The 14,827-nt window shown below is 43.4% G+C and overlaps 1 protein-coding gene across 10 annotated transcripts in view; it reads left to right on the top strand.

Annotated features, from left to right (window-relative positions):
* Positions 1 to 14,827, top strand: part of HIVEP3 (HIVEP zinc finger 3) — a 678,266-nt gene that overhangs the window by 573,498 nt on the left and 89,941 nt on the right. For 7 of the 10 annotated variants that reach the window (XM_020983441.2, XM_020983443.2, XM_020983438.2 and 4 more), the window contains one exon: positions 10,495 to 10,559. The gene's annotated coding sequence lies outside the window, so the exon portion shown is untranslated. Of the gene's footprint in view, positions 1 to 10,494; positions 10,560 to 12,876; positions 14,682 to 14,827 lie in introns of all 10 variants that reach the window. The other 3 variants (XM_078145504.1, XM_078145503.1, XM_078145505.1) reach the window with 1 other exon arrangement.

The following is a 14,827-nucleotide window of genomic DNA, read 5'->3' as shown; positions in this document are numbered from 1 at the left end:
CCACAGATCTCCTCCTGAAAGAGATCCCCAAAGGAAAACTCCTAGGAATATTGTAGCCAAATTCCAGAGTTCCCAGGTCAAGGAGAAAATATTACAAGCTGCCAGAAGGAAACAATTCAAGTACTGTGGAAACACAATCAGGATAACACAAGATTTAGCAGCTTCTACATTAAAGGACTGCAGGGCATGGAATATAATATTCGGAGGGCAAAGGAGATAGGATTACAACCAAGAATCACCTACCCAGCAAAACTGAGTATAATCCTTCAGGGGAAAAAATGGTCATTCAGTGAAATAGAGGACTTTCAAGCATTCCTGATGAAAAGACCAGAGCTAAACAGAAAATTTGACTTTCAAATACAGGACTCCAGTGGAACATGAAGAGGTAAACAGGAAAGAGAAATCATAAGAGACTTATTAAGATTGAACTGTTTACATTCCTGCATGGAAAGATGATATTTGTAACTCATGAGACTTTGTCAGTATTAGGGTAGTTGAAGGAAAAAAATTGTATGTATGTATATATAGATAGATAGATAGAGGGCACAGGGTGAGTTGAAGATTAAGGGGTCATATCTGGAGAATAAAATTAAGGGATGAGAGAGGATGATACTCGGAGAAGAAAGGGAGAGGTAGAATGGGGTAAATTATCTCACAAAAAAAACAGAAAAGAAAAGTCTCTCACAGTGGAGGGGAAACAGGGGAAGGTGAGAGGGAATGAGGGAATCTTATTCTCATAGGATTTGGCTTAAGGAGAGAATAACATACACATTCAATTGGGTATGGAAATCTGTCTTACCCTACAGGAAAATAGGGGGAGAGGGGGACAAGAGAGCAGGGGAGATAGAGAGGAGGGCAGATTGGGAAAGAGGGTAATCAGAAGCAAATACTTCTGAGGAGGGACAGGGTCAAAAGAAAGAATAGAATAAATGGGAGGGCAGGATAGGATTAAGGGAAATAGAGTTAGTTTTTCACAACATGTCTACTAAGGAAGTGTTTTGCATAACTGCACATGTACAACCTATATTGAGTTGCTTGCCTTTTCAGTGAGGGTGGGTGGGGAGGGAGGAAGGGAGAAAATTTGGAACTCAAAGTTTTAAAAACACATGTTTTAAAAAAAGTTTTCACATGCAACTGGGAAATAAGAAATACAGGAAATGGGGTACAGAAGTCTATCCTGCTCTACAGGAAAATAGAAGGGGAAGGGGATAAGAGAAGGGAGGGGGAGAGATAGAAGAGAAGGCAGAACAGGGGAAGGGGTATTCAGAATGCATGCCATCTTGGGGTGGGGGGAGGGGTGAGAAATTTGAAACTCAAAAACTTGTGGAAGTGAATATTGAAAACTAAAAATAAATAAATTTATATTAAAAAAAAGAAGAGGCACCGAAGGGGGTCACAGTGGAAAATGTTTAAGAAGCCTTGGAGGCCCTCTGAGGTCATTTCTGCCTTCTTAAAGAGAATTTCCTCATGTGCCATCTCGCATAAAATTACTTTTATATATATATATATGTGTGTGTGTGTGTGTGTGTGTGTGTGTGTGTGTGTGTGTGTGCATGTGTCTGTATATGTACATGTGTATATATGCATATACATACACACATACACCAATGGTATGGGTGATGTCTTTTGTCTTTTGCCAAACATATGCTTGCCAAAAAGACTATTTTATGGACAACTTACTCAGGACAAGCACTCACATGGAGGTCAGAAAAAGTGGTACAAGGCCACTCTCAAGGTCTGTCTTAACTTTGGAATTGATTGTATGACACAGGAAACACTGGCACAGGACTGTCCAGCATGGTGTGTCCTCATCAGAGAAGGTTCTGTGTTCTGTGAGTAAAGCAGAATTGAAGTAGCTCAAAAGAAATTCAAGACATGCAAATTTAGAGAATCTCCCCAAATGTCCACAGGGACTATTCGTACTGGATCTGTGGTAGAACATTCTGAGCTCGTATTGGTCTGATCAGCCACAGTCAGACACGCTGTGACCTGACTATAATATAGTGATGTCATTTTGGTCCTCTTCGAGAGCATAGGACAACAGCCAACCAACCAATATATATTTTATGGATACACATATGTATGCATGTATATATTCATATAGATGCATGTACAAATAAACACCCACATATAGGTATACATATACATGTAGCTATGTGTACATGTGTATACATGTGTTTATATATTTTTATTTATGTATTTGCTTATATGCGAATATGCTGTTTCCCCATTTGGATGTAAACATCTTGAGGACAGGCACCATTGTGCTTTCATATTTGTATTCCCAGCACCTCGACATGGTTAGTTTAAATAACTGCTGGCCAATTGACCCACTGATTGATCCCATGTGTTACAACCAGATGTTCTATGTTATAGCCAGAGCCCGTATGTGGGAAGAGCTGGGTCTAGTGTGTTTGCAGATGCACTGCCGCCTGTTTTAATACATGGCAGCTTGTAATGGTAATTACACCATTATTATGATTGCAGGGTTGGGATTGCCATCCTGCCTTGAGGGCTCCATTGTTGAGACCATAGGTCTTCCCCGGTCTTTGCCATGGTGTGTGCCTGTAGAAAGCAAACTGGAAAGCGGCAGGGTGAAGAGCGAGCCTTCCTTCCTCACAGCCTTTCTGTACCTCTAGGAGGTCAGTCAGTCCATCAGAATGGGATGCACCCCTTAAGAAGCCTCCAGGAATTCTCCAAGCATGTCATTCTTGCAGTAGGGGTAGTGATATTGTGGACAAGAACATTGAACTTGAAGTCAGAGAGACCTGAGTTCAAATCCTCTCTCTGATCCATGCTAGATGTGTGATCTTAGGGAAGTCATTTATCCTCCCACTGTCCCAGGAAACTCTCAAACTCTAAGTTTGGGGAGGGGGATAGATGGGAAAACTGAAAACAGTAGAGAAGACACTGACTTGTAGTGGGAGAGGAAGTTCTTCATAGGAATCTCCCTACTCTGATGAAATCACAGGTCTGGTTAAAAAAAAAATTTTTAAAGCACGTGACATTGTGAGGAACGAATGAAAAAGTGTTTACAAAGTTTTAAGGACTATATGCATCCCATGGGGAAGAGTAAGGGGTACATAACCCAGGCCATAAGGCTGCATCTTGTACAATGAGTGTCTATGCCCTGTTAGCCCATCACAAAGTGTGAAGAGGTTTACCTGTTGGAGTTGGAATGGCATCTTGCCTTTGGTAGGTGAAAAGTTGGTCATGTCCCTGGTGACCTTTAAAAAGCTAAACTAGCTAAAAAGCTAAACACACAATCAAAGTAGTTGAGGCAGGGAGAGGCTTTATGGAGCATGACACCGGTGCCCCTACCTAAGGGCAGCAAGTAGCGAAGGGATTTCTCTCTTCTCCCCCCACCATCAGCTATGGCTGAGCCACAGAAAGGAGCAGACCCAGGGAGCTGAGCTGAGACATGCCTAGCAGAAAGACTGGGCCCATCAGGGAGCAGCATAATGGCTCCATAAGAAGAGAGGGGAGGAGCTCTCTTCTCAGCCCTTGGGGATGATGCTTCCTGAAGCTTCTTCCTGTCCTCCTGCTCCTAGGGAGATGTATTGTGTCTTCCTAACTCTGCAGCAAGCTGCCATTGCTGAGGGGGGTGAGGAAGAAATCCCCTCCCTCCAGGATGCCATCCACATCCCCCACAGCTGCCTGCCTCCACCGTTTAACTTTCGTAAAGACCACCAGGGACCCAGCCAGTCTTCGACCAGCCAGTGACAAGTGGTCCTTCCAGTTTCATTGAAAAACCTCTTCACATTTTGTACAGGGGTTGACACAGGATACACACACTTGTCGTAATGTCATTTTTCTGCCCCTTATTTTCTATGAACATTTTAACTGGGCTGAGCAGGGTAGGAAAACAACGCCCCCCACTGCATACATTTGAGCTACTCTTTTATCTTATCCCTAAGTCTGATTGTGTTGAATGAAACCTGGATTTGGTGTATGAAGATCTGGGTTGGAATCCTGCCTCTAACATCGAGTCAGTTAAAACAAACATTTATTAAGCACCTATAGTATGCCGGGTTCTGTGCTAAGCACTTGACAGATATTATTTCATTTGGTTCTCACAACTCTGAGAGGTTGGTGCTATCATTATTTCCATTTTTGGTGGTTGTTCAGTTGTTTCAGTCATGTCCAATTCAGTCATGACTTCATTTGGGGTTTTCTTGGAGCAGTTTGCTATTTTCTTCACCAGCTCATTTTACAGATGAGGAAACTGAGGCAAAGAGGGTTGAGTGAAGTACTTGCTCAGGGTCACACTGCTAGTATCTAAGATCAGATTTGAATTCAAGAAGAGGAGTCTTCCTAACTCCAGGCCCTGCACTCTTATCTACTGTGCCACCTAGCTGCCCATTGAGAAAACCGGGGCAGACCAAGGTTAAGCAATTTGTCCCCCAGCTAGTGTCTGAGGCTGAATTTGAAATCAAATCTTCCTAACTAAAGGCTCACAGGGTATACACTGCCCCACCCAAAGGTTTATGTAAATAGTACTGTAAATAGCTCTGACTGCAGTTTCCCTCCCCTGAGTTCTTAGATGTCTTTCCTAAGGGTGAGTACTGCCCATGCAAATGCTAACTTCCAAAAGAGAAAATTTACTCTTTTTATGAGATTAGGGGAAAGAAAAAAACTCGTGGTAGCTAAGTGGCACAGTGGATAGAGCAGGGGCCCTGAAGTCAGGAGGATCTGAGTTCAAATCTGGCCTCAGACCAAACACTTGACACTTACTGGCTGTGTGACACTTGGTGAGTCACTTAACCCCAATTGCTGAAAGATAGAAAGAAAGGAAGAAAGAAAGAAAGAAAGAAAGAAAGAAAGAAAGAAAGAAAGAAAGAAAGAAAGAAAGAAAGGTCACTGAATCATAGGGTTAGAGTTGGAAGGGACCTCAGAAGCCACCTACTCTAATCCCTTATTTTACAAATGAGACCCAGGGTGATTAAACAACCTTCTCCAGGTCACACAGGTAGTCAGTAGAAGGAAACAAACATTGATTAAGTGCTCAGCACTTGACAAATATCTTATTCGATCCTCACAACATCACTGGGAAGTAAATGTTATTATTATCTACATTTTACAGATGAGGAAACTGAAGCAAACAGAGGCTAAGTGACTTGCTCAGGGTCACACAGCTAGGAAGTATCTGAGACCAGATTTGAACTCGGGTCTTCCTGACTCCAGGCCCAGCTCTAGCCAATGTGCCACCAGCTGCCTCTGGGTTTGAACCAGTGCTTTCTCTACCCGGACACCCCTGTTCTTTGTCAGACCCACTATTGATACTGATTTTGGAACCTAATGAAATGACAAGATTGGGTTGCAGCCCCTACTTTACCAAACAAAATCCCCTTTCCTCTGGGGCCAGCATTGTTCTTAAGTTCTTTTCTCCCTGGGCCTTTCGGCAGCCTGAAAGAATGAAACCTATGGATCCATTTTTAGAGGAATGTCATTAAATGCATAAAATCAAATCCATAGGATTACAAAGAAAACCAGAGATGAGTGAAAACAGAGATGTAATTTTTTTCTTATCCAGGTACATGGACCTGCTGAAATCTCTTCATGTAATCTTTGGCAGCTCTAAATAACAAAGCACTGTATTAGGCAGCTAAAAGTTGCCATGGTGCCCAGAGCCTGGGCTTGGAGTCAGGAAGACCTGAGTTCAAAACCTACCTCAGACACTTTCTAGCTGTGTGATTCTGGGCACATTCTCTCACTTCTCTCAACCTTAGGAGTGTGGACTCATTGGTCTCAAAGGACCCTTCTGGCTCTAAATCTTGAGATCTCCGGCCCTACAGCCTAGAAGTCCCTGTGTAAGGGAATTTAATCAGGCTCAGTCACCATTGGCTCTGAGGCCTTTGTCAGGCTTGCTGGGAGTCCAGAAATAGCAGAACACTTCCCGGCTGGCTTGTAGAAGGAGGGTCATCACCACCAAAGTAGCAGGCACTGCTGAGTTGCCATGGGAATGCCCTTTTGGAAGCAAGAACTTGCGTTAGGTTTGTTATTCTCTGTGTGACCAGAGGCAAGTCCCTGCCCCTTCTGCTCCTCATTGGCTCTGAGCTGTAAGTGCCCTTCAGAGGGCGTCTAGCCCAAATCTCTCATTTTACCAAATGGCAAAGCTGAGACCCAAGTGACTTGTCCACGTTGCAAAGAGAAGATTTCAGCCTGAGTCCTCAACCTCCAGATCCAGTACATGTACCCCTGCACCACGCTGCCTCCTCAGTTTCCTCATCCGGATGAGGGAATTGGATGAGATCTGGGGCTATTAACCTTTCTTGTGTCCCAGACCTCTTTGGCAGTCTGGTAAAACCTGTGGCCCTCTTCTTGGAATAATGCTTTGAAATGCATAAAATAAAATACAGAAGAATACAGAGTAAACCAATTGTGCTTAAATGCAGTTATCAAAATATTTTTTAAAACAAGTTCAAGGACCTCAGGTTAAGAACCCCTAGATTAGATCATTTTAATTTCCTATTCAACTCAGATATTTGGTGACTGTGATCACCCTGAACTGAAAGTTACTATTGCAAAGAGAGATATTTGGAGGGTTTTCAGGGAATGCCCAGTGAGCAGCCCAGTGTCACGAGCAGCAGCAGGAAGAGGGCCTTGCCCATGTCCTTGGTTGTACAGTTTCCTTTCCCCTTGACTCTCTCACCCAAAAGTGTTTCCTAGTTTTTCGGGGACAATCCCAGTTTCAACAACAAAACAACAAAAGGGATGTAAAGCTTTGCATGAGAAAGATCATTGGTCAAGACACATTATCTCAATTTGGGCAGGGGGATTTGGTACAGTAGAAAGATGACTTGAGTGGCATTGGAATCAGGAAGACCAGGGTTTGACTCCTAAATCAGCCACTTCTTCTCTGCATGGCTCTGAGTAAACCACTTCCACTTCTGGCCTTTAACATGTTGTGGGTAGCACCGGATGACCTCCCAGGGACCCTTCTTGCCCTGGCATTCGTTGATTCTGTCACTGCATTCTTGAGTCTTCTTAGCCAATTGGTTCTCTGGTTCACCATACTATGAAGTCAAATTCATAATTATTTCCCAAGTCCTTACTCCATGTTTAACTGAACATGGGGCACTGGATGGGGGAATGGGAAGGAAGAAAATAGATCTGGTTCCTATCCCCTAATGCAGGAATTCTTCACCTTTATATATCATGAACCCATTTGTCAATCTGGAAGAGCCTATGGATTCCTGAGAATTCTGTTTTTAAATAATTGAAGGAAATGGTAAATTTCAGTTAAAAGTTAGTAAAAATAATGATGCATTTTTTCCCCCTCATCCATAGGAAGTAGCCTATGGACCCTAAATTAAGAACCCCTGCTCTAAAGACTTAGAGTCTGGATGGGGAGAAAAGACTTAAACATCCCTAGATACTTGTCTAGGTTTGATTTGTTTTCTTAATGAAGCCAAGGTCTCCTGTCCCAAGGAGAACAGCTTAAGGTCACCAAGTCACTAGGGTCAGATTTCAGAGGGATCTGAGATGACTCTCTAATAATCACAGCAGAAATAATAATAATATTTTCATATTCATTGATTATAATAAATTAATATATCATCTATTAGACATGAACATATTATATGTTGTCACATATTATGGTAAATTAGTAGATTAGGCATTTATTAGATGTTCATATATGTACATATATTCATATATAATATAGTTATATAAGAATATATTTTATTTACCTGTAGGAAGCAGTTATTTTATCTACACATGTAATAATCTGTTGTTGTTCAGTTGTTCCAGTTGTGTTTGACTCTTTGTGACCCCATTTGGGGTTCTCTTGGCAAAGATACTCGAGTAGTTTGCCATTTCCTTCTCTAGCTCATTTTACAGATGAGGAAACTGAGGCAAAGAGGGTTAAGTGACTTACCCAGGGTCACATAGTTAGTAAGTATGTGAGGCTGGATTTGAACTCAAGTATTCCTAACTCCACTCCCTATGTTTTGTCCACTGGGCCACCTAGCTATAATAATTTAGAGGTCAATAAAGATAAGAGGATAATAATAGATAATGACATGGACCAAGACCTTTTCAATTTGAAATTCATCAAAAACATGAGAAGAACTTTCATTTTAAGATAATAATGATAAAATATAATAATAGCTGACATTTATATAATGCTTTAAGGTTTGCAAAGCACTCGACATTGATTATTTCATTTGATCCTCACAACCACCCTGGGAGGTAGCGGTATTATTCCCATTTTACAGAAAAGGAAATTGAGGCTGAGAGGAGGTAAAATAACTTGCCTGAAATCACATGGCTAGTAAAGTGTCTACGACAAGATTTGAACTCTAGTCTCTCATGATACCAAAGCCAGTGTACTTTCCACTGTATCAACAGTTTTTTTAAGTGTGGTCTGAGGACCACTGGTGGTCCCCCAAGGGACCTGTGAAGTCAGAACTGTTACATAATAATATTAGGATGTTTTACTTATTTTCTAATACTGTAAATATTGACAGATAAAATCACATAAACAAAAGTTCTTGGCTGGGGCGGGGTGGGGGGTGGTCCTCAATAATTTTTAAGAATGATGTTTGTGACCTGCTATACAAGGTCTTGAGAAGACCTGACTCTTCCTTAGCCTTGCTGCCTGATCTTTCCGCAGCTCAAATGCTAACCAGTGTTGTTCCTTCTTAGCTCCCAGCTAGGGTGAGGGCCTGAGCGTTTCTTACATCTTGACTTAGGCCAGCATCTGAAAGCCTTCCCTGCTCCTGGGGGTGATGTCATTCACAGTTCAGGACCACTAACAGCTAGGCCTGAGCTCCCCCATTCTGAAGCTCAGATTCACTGACCATTAGATCTAGAAAAGACCGAGATCATCCGGGCTGAGCATTTTCCCAGACATTATCTCATCCTACCAGCCCTAGGAGGCTGATCATGCAGGGCTTAGCCCCATTTGAAAGATGAAGAAACCATCAGATTGAGGAAGTCACTTGACCGTGGTCATATAACAAGTCAGCATGCAGGGAAAAGGGCCGGGGCATCTCTGACCTCCAGGCCGGGACCACCTCCAATTCACTATATTGCCTGAAACATGTTTGAAAGTACAAGAACCTAGGAATGTAGATGCAGGGACCCCTGGCCATCTGGTCTGACCCTCTTGTTTTAGAGGTGATGAAACTGAAGCTTTGGGGGGGGGGGTTGCTTCAGGTGGTGCCCAGCAGAAAAGCTGAGATTCAGACCCAAATCCATGGACTCTAAATCTAGGGCTGTTTTCCCTGGACCACACACATTTCAGTAACAGGGTAGTTTCCAAGTACTGAGAAGAGCCTGGGATAATTGGAGTTAGATTTGATTAATCAGGGAAGATTTCCTGAACAGAATATAGGAGGGGGAGCAGGGAGCATCACTGTGCCACAAGGAATGTAAGAGTGGTTTGCAATATATCTATATAGGTACACGTTGTCTCCTCCATTAGAACGTAAGCCTCTTGGAGGTAGGAGCACATTGATTTTGTCTTTGCTTCCTCAGTTACAGGCACAATGAGACCTTGGTCAAATCATTTAACTTTTGGCTTCTATTGGGGCGGGGGGGGGGAGGGAGGGAAGGAGAGAGAGACAGAGAGACAGACAGAAAGACAGACAGAGAGAATGAGTTAAATTCAGGGGTAGGGAACCTGTAGCCTGGAAGCCACATGCTACCTTCTAGGTCCTCAAGTGCAGCCCTTTGACTGAATCCAAACATCAAAGAACAAATCCCCTTAAGAAAAGGATTTGTTCTATAAAACTTAGACTCGGTCAAAAGGCCACGCCCAATGACCTAGAAGGCCACATGTGGCCTCAAGGCACAGCTTCCTCACCCCTGAGATAGACAAATAGAGATAGAAAGATAGGGATAGATGAATAGAGATATTGATAGATAATAGAGGTAGATAGATAAATGAAATATAGAAGATGGATATATATTTAGATAGATATGGATAAATGATAAAGGTAGGATAGATAGAGATATGTAGAGAAGTAGATGGATAGAAAGAGATAGGTAGAGAGAGGTAGTGGAGAGAGAGATGGATATATATTTAGATAGATATAGATAAACAATAGTGGTAGCTAGCTAGATATATACAGAGAGGTAGATAGAGATTTTAGAGAGACAGATACAGCTAGGTGATAGATAACTATTAGAAGTAGCTGGATAGATAGAGACTTGGAGAGAAAGGACAAAGAGATAAGGAGACAGGGTAGACAGGTGGATAAAGTACTTTTTATGTACTTGCCATGTACCAGGCATTTATCTGTAAAATGGGCATAATAATACTCCCGGGAAAGTGCTTGACAGTCTTTAAAACCACAGAAATCTTTCATTTTCGTCACTATCATCCAGAAAGGCAGGTAGCCAGTGGGGCCATGGCGTGGGGCAGAAGCTTGATGTGGGAGTTGGGCACCGTGCTTGGGGAGCCTGCCGTGTCCTCAGGGTCCACGTGAGGATACTCTGCCACACTTGTTTCAGATTCCCTAGTAAATGATGGTGTTGTTTTCACAGGTGGAGCTAAACTTCCCGCTGGCAGAGAATGCACACGCCCAGAAGCCCAGGAAATACATCTCGTTGTAAGCCATCTCAGTTTTTCTTCACCGAAGCCAAGCCAAAGGGATACACTGTCCCCTGGCCTGAGCTGTGAAAAGAGTGGAGTTGGGGTTTCTGCTCAGGGGTTCTTTCTGCTCAGCCTGAGAGCCATTGGGGTCAGCATTGTACCAAGGTCTTCCTAGTAACAGTCCCCGCCCACACCAAATCAGGGCCAAGTAGTTAAGGGAATTTCTGCAGCTGTCTCCATGTTCTGAAACCATGTAAGAAACCTATAGAGACAAGGGCTACAAAAAAGATGTCCCCATCAGGGTCTCCCAAGAATGATTTTGATTGTTTTCTCCCCATTTCAACATAGGACACACCTCTTAGAGAGGAGAAAAAAATGCTCACATATGTGACAATCAACCAATCAGCACTCAGTCAATGAGCATTAATCAAAAGCCTACTTTGTGCCAGGTACTGTGCTCAGCACTAGACAGACCTGGGACAGGCAGAGAAGGTACATAAGACAGACCTGGGACGGGCCAGAAGAGCGTATGTGCATTCCAGGACACTCAATCAATCATCAATGAGTTGTAAATCATTTCTTAAGGACCTCCTATGTGCCAGGGTGATACTAAGCCCTAGAGCAGGAGTGGGGAACCTGTGGCCTTGAGGCCACATGTGACCTTCCAGGGTTGTGGGTGCAGCCTTTTGACTGAGTACAAGTTTTACAGAACAAATCCTTTTATTAGAGGATTTCTTCTGTGAAATTTGGATTCAGTTCAAAGGGCTGCACTTGAGTAGACCTAGAGAGCTACATGTAGCCTCAAGGTCAAAGGTTCCCCACCCTTGCCCTGGAGCAACCTGTAAGGGGCTGAAAGGCTGGTATGTGAGAGGACACACAACTGACAGGCAAGGCAGCATTGTGTGAATAAAAGGGCAGTCAACTGACAATTAGTTAAGAACTTCTTATGAAGCCCCTACTATGTGTCAGGCACCACGCTAGACACAGTGAGGTACAGGAAGAACATGTGTATGATTGGATACACCTTTCAGAGTCATATGTGTGAGAAGACAAGAAGGCCCTCAAATCTCACCTTTCCCTCATACGCCCAATCACTATATTCTGTCCAATCCAACAAGCATTTGTAAGGTGTTAATATACCATGTGTTATTCTAGACCAGCCACAAGACCAAGGCAAAATGTCTCTCAAAATGGCATCTCAGTCACCTGCCCATCACTTCTCTCCATCTTCAGTCACAGATCCATGCTTACTCTCTATTCAGATGTGTGGGTATATGTTTATTCCTATGAGGACAGATTTCTTGTTGTTGAGTCATTTCAGTCATATCTGACTCTTTGTGACCCCATTTGGGGTTTTCTTGGCCAAAATACTGGAGTGGTTTGCCATTTCCTTTTCCAGTTCATTTTACAGATGAGGAAACTGAGGCAAACAGGGTGAAGTGACTTGCCCAGGATCACACAGCTAGTAAGAATCCAAGGCCCGATTTGAACTCGGGTCTTCCTGACTCCAGCTCCAGTGCTCTATCCATTGTGCCACCTAGCTGCCCTAGATTAAAATGTAGTTGGAAAATACTTAACAAAATTTGAACTCATGAAAATGAGTCTTTCTGACTTCAGGCCCAGCACTCTATCCAATGGACCACCTAACTGCCCTATGAATATAAATATAGATATATAGATATATATAGATATAGATATAGATATATGTATATGTATAGATAGATAGATAGATAGATAGATAGATAGATAGATAGATAGATAGATATCTGTACACAACTAGGAGACCTTTGTTTGCAGGAATTCTTCACCCAGAGTCTGTGACCATTTTTTTAAATTGATAACTATATTTCAATCTAACTGGTTTCCTTTGCCAGCCAACGTATTTTACTTTATACGTTGAAAACAATTTTTTCTGAGAAGTGCTCCATACGCTTCACCAGACTGCCTGAGAGGGCTGGAACACAGAGAAGGTTAGGGGTCCCTGTTTCTGGGGACCATCCCTCAGGGTGTAGGTCAGCATGACTGGAGCCACTCCCTTCAGTATCTATAGAAATGAGAGCTTCTGTTTGTTGAGGGTCTGAATGAAGCCCTCAGCTCTGGCCACTGCCCTGGGTGGGAATGTCTCAGTTTAGGGGAGTGTATATTAGCAGCTTGAACCCAGTGTGAGAGCCCTCGTTAAATATAAGTGACTTCCCTTCATGAATGTTGGTACTCTGACACCCTCCATAAGATGGCTTCCTCGCCCCCCCCCCCCGCCCCGGCAGACAATGCCAGTAGCATCTCCATGGGCAGTGTGATAGAGACACTTCACCCCCTTCCTTAACTTCCCACAGCTAAGAACTTGCAGCATGGAGCCAACGAAGCCACTTCTGGAGACACAGAACACCCTGGAGAGAGGGAAAGCCCAGACTGCCCGAGACACGACGCCTGCTCCCACACGTGGGGAGAGATCTACTCCTATTTCTGGCTCTTCATCTCATAATCCAATTCACTTAAAGCCATACTCAGCAGAATAATGGCGCCTTGTCCAGCCCATCAGCCATTCTAGACATTCTTACAAACATAAGTGGACTCTTAGAACATGTTAGAGCTAAAAAGGGCTTTGGGATAGAGAGTGTCAGAGCTAGAAGAGACCAGACAGGGCAATTTGGGGGTAACCAGATCAAGACACTAACACTGGGGGGACCAGGAAAGGTAGGTCCTATAGGTAATATCCCCATTTTACGGATAAGGGGACTGAGGCTCAAAGTTTTATGTCTGGATTATGGTCCCATATCTAATGAATGTCAGAGGTGGGATTTTGGTTCTCTCCTCACTCCATGCCCTTCTCTCTTTCCGCCATATCAGGATTCCTGCTACATCAGGACCCCTCAAGGGGACCAGGATAGAAAATGCTGCACCTTAATGGGCCAAGGGTAGAACCCTCCCAAGGAAAGAGTCATGATTCAAGTTGTGATCCTCTGAGAATACCTTTTATTATACTATATGTTATAGGCCCATAGTTGTTTGTGTGCTGTCTCTCCCATTAGAGTGTAAGTTCCTTGACAACAGGCACCATCTTTTGCCACTTTTTTTGTATCTCTGGTGCCTAGCACAGTGATTAATAAATGCTGTCTCCCCTTTCTCCCCCACCTGAGGTAGTAGTAATAATAGTGCATACGTCTAGATCTAGAGGCTACCCATCACCTTCTCCACATCTCCCATCTCACCCACACACGGTATGGTTTGCCCTTTGCTTTCTTCACAACCACACTTGGAGAGTGAGAGTGTAAGAAACATCTCCATTTTACAGATGAAGAAAACGCGATTCAGTGATAAGAGCCAGAGTTTGAAGGACAATAGCCAAGATCTTGAAGTGATGCCAACAATGTCGAAATGACATCTTTATGTTCACTAGCTTTCAGTTTCCTATGCAGTTTATTTTATACATTTAACAATATTGCTCTGAGAAGGGTCTGTGGGCTTCCCCAGGGTGCTCGAGGGGATCATAGCACACACAGGAAGGTTAAGACCCCTTATCTTAAGGAGCAGGTGGAGGTGAAATGACTTTCCTGTTCATGTGACCAGTCTGTGTCTGTGTGAGACTTAAAACCAAGTATTCTTGGCTTTGAATTCAGCAGAGATCACTAACCAGTGAGCCATACTTTCTCTCCAACACTGTTATCATCATAACATTTTCCGGGTGATTTTGCATGGGCTCCTTCATTGCTAGGGATTGATGATATTCCCTGGAAGGGAAGAGACTAGAATTCTCTAGTAGATGGCAGCTAGCACAGTGGATGGCTCAGGGGATAGGATGCTGGAGCTGTTCAAATCTGGCCTCAGACACTTACGAGCTGTGTGACCCTGGGCAAGTCACTTAACCTGTTTGCCTCAGTGTTGCCTCTATAAAATGGGGTACCTCCCTCCCAGGATCAATGTGAGGATCAGATAATATTTGTAAAGTGCCTTGGATGCCTTAAAGCATGATATAAATACTATCATCATCATCATCATCATCATCATCATCTGGTCTTCAGCATTATGACAAGAACACCATGCCAGGAGACCAAAAGACAAATGTTATTGAGGACCTGGATTATAATACTGCCTCTACTTCCTCCTAGCTGTGTGACCTTGGACCAGTCCCTTCCCCTCAGTGAGTCTTAGCATCCCACTCTGTAGAATGAAGGGGTTGGACTCAGATGCTCCCTGGGTAGTCACTTCCAAATTGAAATCCTAGGCTCCTGGGGATCTGTGTGTTGCTGGCTCACATACCTGCTCCTGGGTAAAGAATCATCCAGC

The sequence above is a fragment of the Phascolarctos cinereus genome, unplaced genomic scaffold (assembly GCF_003287225.1).
Source record: "Phascolarctos cinereus isolate Bilbo 61053 unplaced genomic scaffold, phaCin_HiC Scaffold_726;HRSCAF=1367, whole genome shotgun sequence".
NCBI classification, from domain to species: Eukaryota; Metazoa; Chordata; class Mammalia; order Diprotodontia; family Phascolarctidae; genus Phascolarctos; species Phascolarctos cinereus.
The sequence above is the reverse complement of the archived record's forward strand: the minus strand, read 5'-3'. Positions and strand labels throughout refer to the sequence as shown.